This window comes from Mustela erminea, chromosome 1 (assembly GCF_009829155.1).
Source record: "Mustela erminea isolate mMusErm1 chromosome 1, mMusErm1.Pri, whole genome shotgun sequence".
Classification (NCBI taxonomy): domain Eukaryota; kingdom Metazoa; phylum Chordata; class Mammalia; order Carnivora; family Mustelidae; genus Mustela; species Mustela erminea.
Window position 1 is genome coordinate 152,170,349 of NC_045614.1, and position 10,889 is coordinate 152,181,237.

Sequence of the window (10,889 nt, forward strand, 5' to 3'; positions counted from 1 at the left end):
TCTACATACTAAATACTTTACAGGTGTCAGTATTTAACACAACATCCCTGTAAGATAAGCATTAGTATTATTTTTAAAGATTTTTTATTTTAGAGAGAGGGCACGTGCATATGAGTAGGGGGAGAAGCAGAGGGAAGGAAAGAGGGAGAAGCTCAAGTAGACCCCCCACTGAGTGCAGAGCCCAGTCATGACCCTGAGATCATGACCTGAGCAAAACCAAGAGTCAGCCACTCAGCTGACTGAACCACCCAGGTGCCCAAGATAAATGTTATTATTATCCCTATTTTAAGATAAGGAAGCCTCAAACAGAATGGTAAATAACTTGCTTAAAGTCACACACTGAATGCTATTCCCTGGTAAAGATACCGTGTGGCCAGAACCTGCTTCTGGAGGGCCTTCTTTTTCCCTGCCCAGCACGCCTGCGACACTGGGCCTGAGGGTGGGAGAGGTGTCCTCATGTCCCCCAGTTGCTTCTTCAGGATCATTGTTCCTCTTTCTTCAAAGGCTCTGAGCTTGGATGCACATGTTATCAGCATCTACTAAAGATTCCCCTTTGTTGATTCAACTGTACTCCCTGGGGGTCTTGAAGATTTTTGTTCCTGGTCACTCTTTTCCAAAGTCACGGTAATCTCAGAACCCATGCAGACTACCTTGCCAATAGCCTGTCAGCACCTCCGCAGCCTCACTTCAGTGATCTGGTCCTTCACCCTACCTGCGCCAGAGGCCAGCTTGCTGCTTCCCAAATCCGCTTCCTCTCCTTCCTGGGCAGATTACGCTTGCCCTCTTCCTTCGTAGTTCAGGGTGGCATCATAACTGAGGTCTGCACAAAGCCATAGGGAAACCGCCCCTGCAGCCCTCTGCTTTCTTCCTCTCATTATCCGCTAGTTGGGTGGAGAGGATCCAGTGGAGAATTCTGAGGTCCTTAGAACAGCACTGTCCAGCAGAGATGTAACGTGGGCCACATATGTAATTTTATTTTATTTTATTTTATTTTTTTTTACACATATGTAATTTTAAACTTCCTAGTAGCTGCTTGAAAAAATGCAGTAAGAAACCCATGAAATTAATTTTAATAATACTTTTTACTTAACCCAATATGTCAAAAATATTATCATTTCAACATGTAATAATATAAAAATTATTATATTGAGGTGCAACACGGAAGTTAGGGTGCTGACCCCCACCCAATTGAAAACCCATGCGTAACTTTTGACTCTCCTAAAAGTAGTTATTATTAACTACTAATAACCTACTGTTGACTAGAAGCCTCACTGATGACATAGTCAATTAACACACATTTTGTAGGGGCGCCTGGGTGGCTCAGTGGCTTAAGCCTCTGCCTTCAGCTCAGGTCATGATCTCCGCGTCCTGGGATTGAGCCCCACATTGGGCTCTCTGCTCAGCAGGGAGCTTGCTTCCCCTCCTCTCTCTGCCTGCCTCTCTGCCTATTTGTGGTCTCTTTCTCTCTGTCAAATAAATAAATAAAATCTTCAAAAAAACCTACATACACATTTTGTATATGTATTATATATATATTCTTTCAATAAAATAAACTAGTGTAAGAATGTTATGAAAAAAATCATAAGGAAGAGAAACTACATTTGCAGCAAGCTACTGTGAAAAATTCATGTATGGGTGAACCCACACAGTTCAAACCAGGGTTGCTCAAGGGTCAACTGTATTTTATACTCTTTCTTTACAATAAGGCCCTGAAATCTAATGTGTAATTTATACTTTAGCACATATCAATTCAGATGCTAAATTTTCATAAAAAATACTTGATCTTGACAAATCATAAGCGACTCTTTTTTATTTTTTTTTTAAAGATTATGGGGCGCCTGGGTGGCTCAGTGGGTTAAAGCCTCTGCCTTTAGCTCAGGTCATGATCCCAGAGTCCTGGGATAGAGCCCCGCATCAGGCTCTCTGCTCAGCGGGGAGCCTGCTCCCCCCACCCCCTGCCTGCCTCTCTGCCTACTTGTGATCTCTGACAAATAAATAAATAAATAAATAAAATCGTAAAAAAAAAAAAAAAAGATTTTATTTATTTCCTTGACAGACAGAGATCGCAAGTAGGCAGAGAGCCAGGCAGAGAGAGAGAGGGAAAGCAGGCTCCCTGCTGAGCAGAGAGCCCAATGTGGGGCTCAATCCCAGGTACCTGAGATCATGACCTGAGCTGAAGGCAGAGGCTTAACCCACTGAGCCACCCAGGTGCACCTCAGAAGTGACTCTTAATCTCAGAAAACAAACTGAGGTCTGCTGGAGGAGAGGGGAGTGGGAGGGATGGGGTGGCTGCGTGATGGACACAGAGGGTATGTGCTATGGTGAGTGCTGTGAACTGTGTAAGACTGATGATTCACAGGCCTGTACCCCTGAAGCAAATAATACATTATATGTTAATTAAAAAAAACAAACTTGATCTCCATGTACAACAGCTCCCTGCCACCCCCCCCCCCACCGCCCCATCTGCGATTTTGCCTTCCATGGTTTCAGGTACCCAAGGTCAGTCAGGCTGGGAAGCAGATGATTCTCCTTCTGAGGAATCATTAGGTCAGTAGTAGACCCATGCTATACCCCAACGCCCACATCATTTGCCTCACTTCGTCTCATTGGTAGGCATTTTATCATCTCACTTCAACATATGAAGGGCAAGTACAGTAAGATATTTTGGGAGAGAGAGACCACATTCACCTAACTCTTATTATAGTATATTGTTATAATTCTTCTATGTTATTGTTAGTTCTTGTTTTTAATCTCTTACTGTGCCTAATTTATAAATTAAGCTTTATCATATGTATGTATGTAGAAGACAAATCACAGTATATATAGGGTTTGATACTAACCTCAGTTTCAGACATCTACTGGGGATCTTGGAATGCACCCTCCCCCAGATAAGGGGGACTACTGTAATTTCATAAAATAGATGCTCATACTGAAGTTGTTCCAAGCATTCTTTCATAATTTTAAATTAATTAAACATCAGTAATATCTTAAATTTAGTTTCTTAGTTCTACAAGTCCCACCTCAAATGCTCAGTATTGGCAAGTGTGGCCCAAGAGTTCGAGCTGCCATGGGAAGAGACTACAGGGAGCCAACCCTCACCCCTGCCTCACCAACAAGCATGAGATTGTGGGCAAGAGCAAGCAGTAAACTTTATGTGCTGAACCACTTTAGGGGCTGTTACAGCAGAGCTAGCCTGACCAATACACCAACCTCAGTCATCCACCCTGCTTAGCCATTGTTATCACCAATAGTTCTGGCTCCTGCATAATCTCCATGTCAGTTTTCATCCTCTCCTCACTTCCTGTATTTTTAGCTACTTTCCTCTAATATGGAAACTCTACCAATTTGTCAGCTTCATTTGCCTCCTCACCCACGGACTCTCATCCTCTGATGTTTACTCCCTTGCATATGTGCTCATATCCCTTGACCCTGCTTCTTTCCACTGTATTTTCCTAGCAAAACCCCTGCTGGGATAGAGTCCACCTCCCTGCCTGCATTCATATGGACACACAGAACCATGCTGACTTGCCACACCCCAGGCTCCACCCCCAGTGGAGTCCAACGCAGAGCTTGATCCCACAACCATGAGATGGTAACCTGAGCTGAAACCAAGAGTTGGATGCTTAACTAACTGAGCTACCCAGTTGCCCCTATTTTTAAAAAAATTTTGTGGGGGGGCCCTGGGTGGCTCAGTGGGTTAAAGCCTCTGCCTTCGGCTCAGGTCATGATCTCAGGGTCCTCGGATCGAGCCCCGCATCGGGCTCTCTGCTCACTTGTGATCTCTCTGTGTCAAATAAATAAATAAAATCTTAAAAAAATATTTTTAACTGAATTATAATTAACACACAGCGTTTTACTAGTTTCCTGTGTACAATATAGGATTCAACAATTCTATACATTACTCAGTGCTCACCACAATAAGTGTACTCTTAATCCCCTTCATTTATTTCACCCATCCCCACTGTCTTCCTTTAAATTCATGACCAAATACTTCTATCGGGTATTATTTATTTCCCTCTTAGACTGCTCTTTCCCAATTTTTCTTCTCTTTAGCCCTCTACTTCTCCTGCCTCTCCTCTTTGTCAGCTTCTAACCCCCTTCCTGTTTCCAGTGAGAAAATAGCAGCAATCAAAAGAGCAGTTGCACACACTTCTACCACACCAATCACCCTATGCACTGAGATGCCATCCCCTCTTATTTCTGATACAATCTTCTAGCAACAGTCTCCTCTAACCTGCACCATTTTTTTTCTTCTTTTAAAGTTGTCCTTAAGGGGTGCCTGGGTGGCTCAGTGGGTTAAGCCTCTGCCTTTGGCTCGGGTCGTGATCTCAGGGTCCTGGGATAGAGCTCCGCGTTGGGCTCTCTGCTGGGCGGGGAGCCTGCTTCCCCTCTCTCTCTCTGCCTGGCTCTCTGCCAGAGATCTCTCTCAGTCAAATAAATAAATAAAATCTTTTTTTTTTTTTAATTTATTTATTTATTTATTTGACAGAGAGAGAGAGAGATCACAAGTAGGCAGAGAGGCAGGCAGAGAGAGAGAGAGGAAGGGAAGCAGGCTCCCCGCTGAGCAGAGAGCCTGATGTGGGACTCGATCCCAGGATCCTGAGATCATGACCTGAGCCGAAGGCAGCGGCTTAACCCACTGAGCCACCCAGGTGCCCCTAAATAAATAAAATCTTAAAAAAAAAATAAAGTTGTCCTAAAAAAAAAAAAAAAAAACAACGTATGTCTACTTAATACAGTAAAGAACACTGATCTTATTTGTGTTGTTTGGCAATTTTTTGCATATGTATATACCAGTGTTACTAAGATCTAGAACATTCCCAGCACCCTTTTTTTTTTTTTTTTAAGATTTTTTCAAATTTATTTGACAGACAGAGATCACAAGTATGCAGAGAGGCAGAGAGAGAGGGGGAAGTAAGCTTCCCACTGAGCCAAGAGCCTGATGTGGGGCTTGATCCCAGGACCCCGGGATCATGACCTAAGCTGAAGGTAGAGGTTTAACCCACTGAGCCACCCAGGTGCCCCCATTTCCAGCACTTTTAACATCTCCACCAGGCCTCATCCAAATAAGTACCCCTATTCAAGGGTACCCACCATTCTGACTTCTATCCACCATTACCATTATATATCAGGGATGCCAAGAAAATTTCATATAAATGAGACATAAAAGAATGTATTCTTTTGTGTCTGACATTTCATTTAGCATTGTATCTGTGAGATTTACTCACTGTAAGTAGCAGTAGTTCATTCTCATTTATTTCTGTGAAATCTTCATTGTACGAGTATACAACAATTTATTTACCTGTTTTACTGGTTATGGCAGATGTAAGATGGCTGCAACTTTTTTGCTGTTTCTCCCACTGAGGTAAGTTCTCTGTCTCCTTGACAGGGGTGTCCTGTGCCTGCCCTGTTCAACTGAACCTGAGGAAGACGAACCTATGCTAATTCCAGGCCTTGCTTTTGGGAGGTTGGGTGGTTACTGCTTCCTTCCCCTTGGAGCCTGGAACCACCATGTAAGAAGATCGACTGTTTAGAAGGTGGCATGCTGCAAGGAAGCCTCAGCTAGCCATGTGAGGAGGCTGGGGGTTGAAAAAGAGAGATGGTCTGCCTGCCCCTACATACTCAAGTTATCCCAGTGAGTTCCCCAGAGACCACAGAGCAATGATGAGCTGTCTCTGCTGTGCATGGTCTGATTTCCTGACACAGAACCATAAGATACAATCTTACTGATATATTCTCATTTTAAGCCTCTAAGTTTTGGGATTGTGTGTTATACAACAATTGATAGCCAGAAAACAACTGGTTGATATGTGGGGTGTTTCCAGTGTTTAGCTATTGTGAATAAAGTGGCTGTGAACGTTCTTGTGTCTTTTGGTAGCTGTCAGTTCCCGTTTCTCTGGGGAATATGCACCATTATCAGCTTTTCCCTCTGGTGCATTGTTTCTATCAATATGCAAGCATGTTGCCATGCCTCTCATCTGAAAAAGCTTTTCTTTGCTTTTTCCCAGTCCCATCTTTTTGCTCCCCATTGACAGCAGAACTTCTTGAATTATCTACATTTACTTCCTCTCCTCTTCTTTTGAGTTCATGCCATCCAAGCTTTTATCGCCTCTACTCTGAAGAAATCGTGCCTGCCAGTGTCCCCACGGTTTTTATGCTTCCAGATCCCCTTGGCATTTCTCAGTCCTCATTCTTACCAGACTTGGCAGCAGTGTCTGACACACGGGATCCCTCTCTCTTTTTTCCGGCACTTTCTTCCTTTGACTCAGTTCTCCAATTTCCCAGCCTTTCCTCCCCAGCCTCATCATTCTGAATCTCTAATGGTTGACATATCCCAGTGCTTGAACATACTCAGTAGATGTTCACTTCCAGTCTCAAGGCTTTAAATACCTTCTACTGGCTGCTGACTTCCAAATTTCTATCTCCAGTCTGGACCTCTCCCTTGACCTATATTAAGGTGTCTACTCCTACTGGTTCCTCCCTTACCTCTCTTCTTGTCATCTTACTATACTCTAGCTTTACCGGTCTCTTGCTTTCTCAGAAACTCCCAAGCTCAATTGCACTTAGAGCCTTTGGCCTTGCTATTTCCTCTTTCTGGAATAGTCTTTCTTCTCTCTGGAATGTTTTTAAGATCTGTGCATGGCCAGCTCCTTATCATTCAGAACCAAATAAGTGAATGAATAAATTATTTGAAAGTTATATGTTTTTATAAATGTAACAGTTTTATATTTCTACCATATACCTCTTTTTTTTTTTTACTAGTTTATATATTGACTATAAAGATGAGAAGTGTGGCTTCAATCAAGTAATTCCTTAGGGGGTTTTTGGTCTTCAAGATCCTAAATAGCCACATTGATGACCGTTTTCCCCTTTAGGGTGGTTTGTTGTTGTTGTTTTTTTAATTAAAGAAAATTATATATAATTTAATTTATAAAATAAACTCTACACCCAGTGTGGGGCTCAAACTCACAACCTGGAAATCAAGAGTCACATGCTCCATGAACTAAACCAGCCATGTGCCCCTTGGAAGGTTTGCTTTGAATCAGTAATATAGGGGTTAGAATATTTAATCTGAATATCACTAGGTCTCATATTCTCTATTTTCTTACTTGTGAAAGGAATGTAACTTGGAATTTTCTACTAGTCTTGCCAAATATCAAGTTAACATATTCAATCTTATTTGGATATTGACCATCAGGCAGATGTATATGTGCGTGTGTGTAGAAAGGACCACTTGGGGCTCAGTATCAAGTATTTTACTCTGTAGTCAACAAACTTCCTTATAATCCCACTAAATTAGGAGGAGGCTGAAGGAAAGAGCAAGAGCTAAAGATCATCTAGCTGTTTCATTAAAGAGTCTTTGCTTTCCTTATTAGTGGAGGTCACTAATTTTTAATTTTCTATTTGGAGCCTAGAAGCTGCCTCTCAAACCTGAACCTTGGTCCAACCTGTGGTCTAGCTCTTTTTTTCTTTATCATGACTGTATTTCCGCTCTTGGAACGCTGCCTCTAGCCTCTGGGTAAATACACTGCCAGGTCTGCCAGGACTCACCAGCTGCACCTGGACTCAGAAGGAAACGGGGGCTAGAGAATTCAAGTTGCAGGCAGGGGGGTTTCAGCTCACTAAAGTGAGAGGCTCCTTTGGAAAGCAGGGGCCCTGTCCCTGGGCATGTGCAAGAAGTGGCTGAAGCACCACCTCTCGCAGTGGAGCAGAGGGAACTCCTGTGCCATGAGGGGGTTGAAGGCCATCACCTCAAAAAACTCCAGAGGGCCATAGAACTGAAGCTACAAAGTGGTGTGGGACCAGCCACGGATATGACTCTTCATGTTGATGCACCTTTTGTATTTTATTTTATTTTATTTTTTTGTAAAATATTTTATTTATTTATTTGACAGAGAGAGAGAGGTCACAAGTAGCAGAGAGGCGGAGAGAGAGGAAGGGAAGCAGGCTCCCTGCTGAGCAGAGAGCCCAAAGCGGGGCTCGATCCCAGGACCCCAGAATCATGACCTGAGCCAAAGGTAGAGGCCCTAACCCACTGAGCCACCCAGGCACCCCTTTTGTATTTCAGAAAACAGTGATGGTGTTCCAGATTTAACCATTTTGAGCCTGTTTCTTCAGCTCTAAAAATCGGGAAAATAAAACTACTCTACCGCAGGGATTGTTGTGAAAATGAAGAGATGTTTTGTGAACTGTAAAGGTCTTACAACTGTCCGTATGAACTGTGGACAATGGTTCCTCCAAGAAGTGATCTTGACTAATGGTGTGAGAGTGGTGTTTCACTTTAAATTTTTTCAATGACAAAGTATTACTTCTGCAGTTAAAAAAAAAAAAAAAAGATTTGAAAATACTACACACAGTATATACTGATTCTGTGATTACATATGAATCCAGGGATATATTTCTATGAAGATGTGTATTTTTTCAGTCTTTTTCCCTTTGGAAGGACACTTAACTATTGTGTTATCATGAGTTAACATCATCCCATGCTAGTAAACATTCTTTGATAACATTTCTGGAAGAATGAAAAAAGATCTCTTTAACTGGCTCCTTATCGTGGCTGTGGAGGTTGTCTGTTGTCTGGAGTTTTCCCATATTATACACAATATTGGGATGAATATTCTTGTGTCTATTTCTGATTATTCCCTTAGGATGGTTTCCTAGAAGTAAAATTGCTAGGTCAAAGGGAAAGCACATTTTCCAGCTTCTGATTCTTATTACCAAATAGTCCTCCAGAAAGATGGGACAAATTATGCTTCTGCTGACATTGTATTGTCAAAAAACCCTTAGGTTCAGCACACTAAAACAATGGAAATCCAAAATAAATCACAGCAGCTGGATAGTGTCTCTGTCTGATGACCCAGGAATCTGTGAGTTGGGTAGAGAGATTCATGGGCTCGTTCATGGCTTGTAGAAAAGTCTTACTCTATTCCAGCCTTGTCCTCTGTAAACTACATCAAGCCCTCCATATTTGATCTACCCAGGAAGAAGCCCATGTGGTCAGATACACCTTCTCCACTCTGGTGGTGTTCATTCAGGCACTTCTTGACATAAGCAGGAGAGGAGACCCTCCCTCCAGTGACAGAGGCCCACTTTCTCTGAGCCAGGCTGATAGATCACGCTGATGGCCCAGATAGCCCAACCAGCCTCTCACATAGTCTGCAGTTAGAATGAGCCCCTTTGCTACTGGTCTTACTGTCCTTCCACCCAAATTATCTGAAAACTGGCTGTAGAGCATGCCCTGCATGGGAGCAGAAGCCCAGAGAGCAGGAAGCCAGTCACTCGTTGCTTGCCCTGTCCTTGTGCAGAAATGGAATCACCTCTCTGCTTGAGTTCTTTAAGAACCTAGGCCCAGCCTTACCAGCAATACCAACAAGATCAGCACTTTCTCCTCTACTTCCCCCCAAGACGTGGAGGAAATGGATAAGAATTCTTTTCATGCTTTTAAGCATTTTGTTGTTGTTGTTGCTATTGTTATCAGAAGTCACATCTAAAGACGAAAGGAAGGGAGGCCTCCGGAAAGTCTCTGACCTCCCATTTATTTAATAGCTTTTGGTTTCCAGCATGTACTGTTATGCATTAACATTTCCAAGCTAAACAGCAGGCAAAGTGGTAAGGGTGGGGTAGTGTGTGTTGAGAAATGGACAGTGGAGAGATGGAACCCCCCAGTGAATTCGAGAAAAAGACCAGTAGACTCAATACACTAGGAGTCTTTGAGGCACCATTATTCATCATAGCCCCAAACTAGTAAGATCCCCATATCTATCTGCAGTAAAAGTGATTAAGTAAATGATAATACATATAAACACACACATATATATGCATGTAATATATACATAAACACATATATACATGTATATATATGAAACAATGGAAATCTAAAATAAACTACTGCAGCTGGATGGTATATACGGTTTTTCATGCCATGGAATATTATACAGCAATGAAAAAAGGAAAAAGTCTTTCACATAGAATATGGGTAGCTCTCAAAAGCATAATGTTGGGTGATAGAAGCTTAACACAGAAGAATATATACTGTCTGCCCCCATTTATATAAAGTTCTACAATAGGTAAGATGTAACTATAGTGTTTAGGGATGCCTACTGGGTGGTGAATTACTAAGAAAACTAAACAAGTAATTTCAATGAAAGAGCGGTGGTTAACTCTGCTAGAGAGAGTGGGAGCTGTGTTTAGAAAAGAGCATGAGGGGGGCTTCTGGGTGCTGGTGATAAGCTATTTCTTGACCTGGGGGGTATTTACATGGGTTTTTACTTGATGATAATTCTTCTTTTTTTTTTTTTTTTTTTAAGATTTTGTTTATTTGACAGACAGATCACAAGTAGGAGAGAGGCAGGCAGAGAGGGAGGGGGAAGCAGGCTCCCTGTTGCACAGAGAGCTCGATGCGGGTCTCAATCCCAGGACCCTGGGATCATGACCTGAGCTGAAGGCAGAGGCTTTAACCCACTGAGACACCCAGGCGCCCCAACTTTATGATAATTCTTTAAGCTTGCATTCTTTTTTTGTGTGTGTGAATTGTTAGGTATATATTGTTAAAGAACAAAATTCAACTGAGTATATTTGAAGCTCTAATTGGCTTTATTAAATGATTCATGAATCAGACAGCACCCTAGCTAGCAAATAGAGGGGAGCTGCAAAGGTTGTACAAAACAGAAGATTTTTATAGTCAGGAGGGCGGGGCAGGGACCTTATTAGCAAAAGAAAAGAAAGAGTTGTTTCTGGAAAGGTCACTTTCCCTTGGTGGGAGTGGGGAGGACAGAGGGTTGAACATGTAGATTACCTCATCTCTACTTAGGGGTGGAGGGGGAATCCATGTGACAGATTACCTCCTTGGTACTGACCAGAAAATTTTGACTGGTTAGGCCTACATTTCT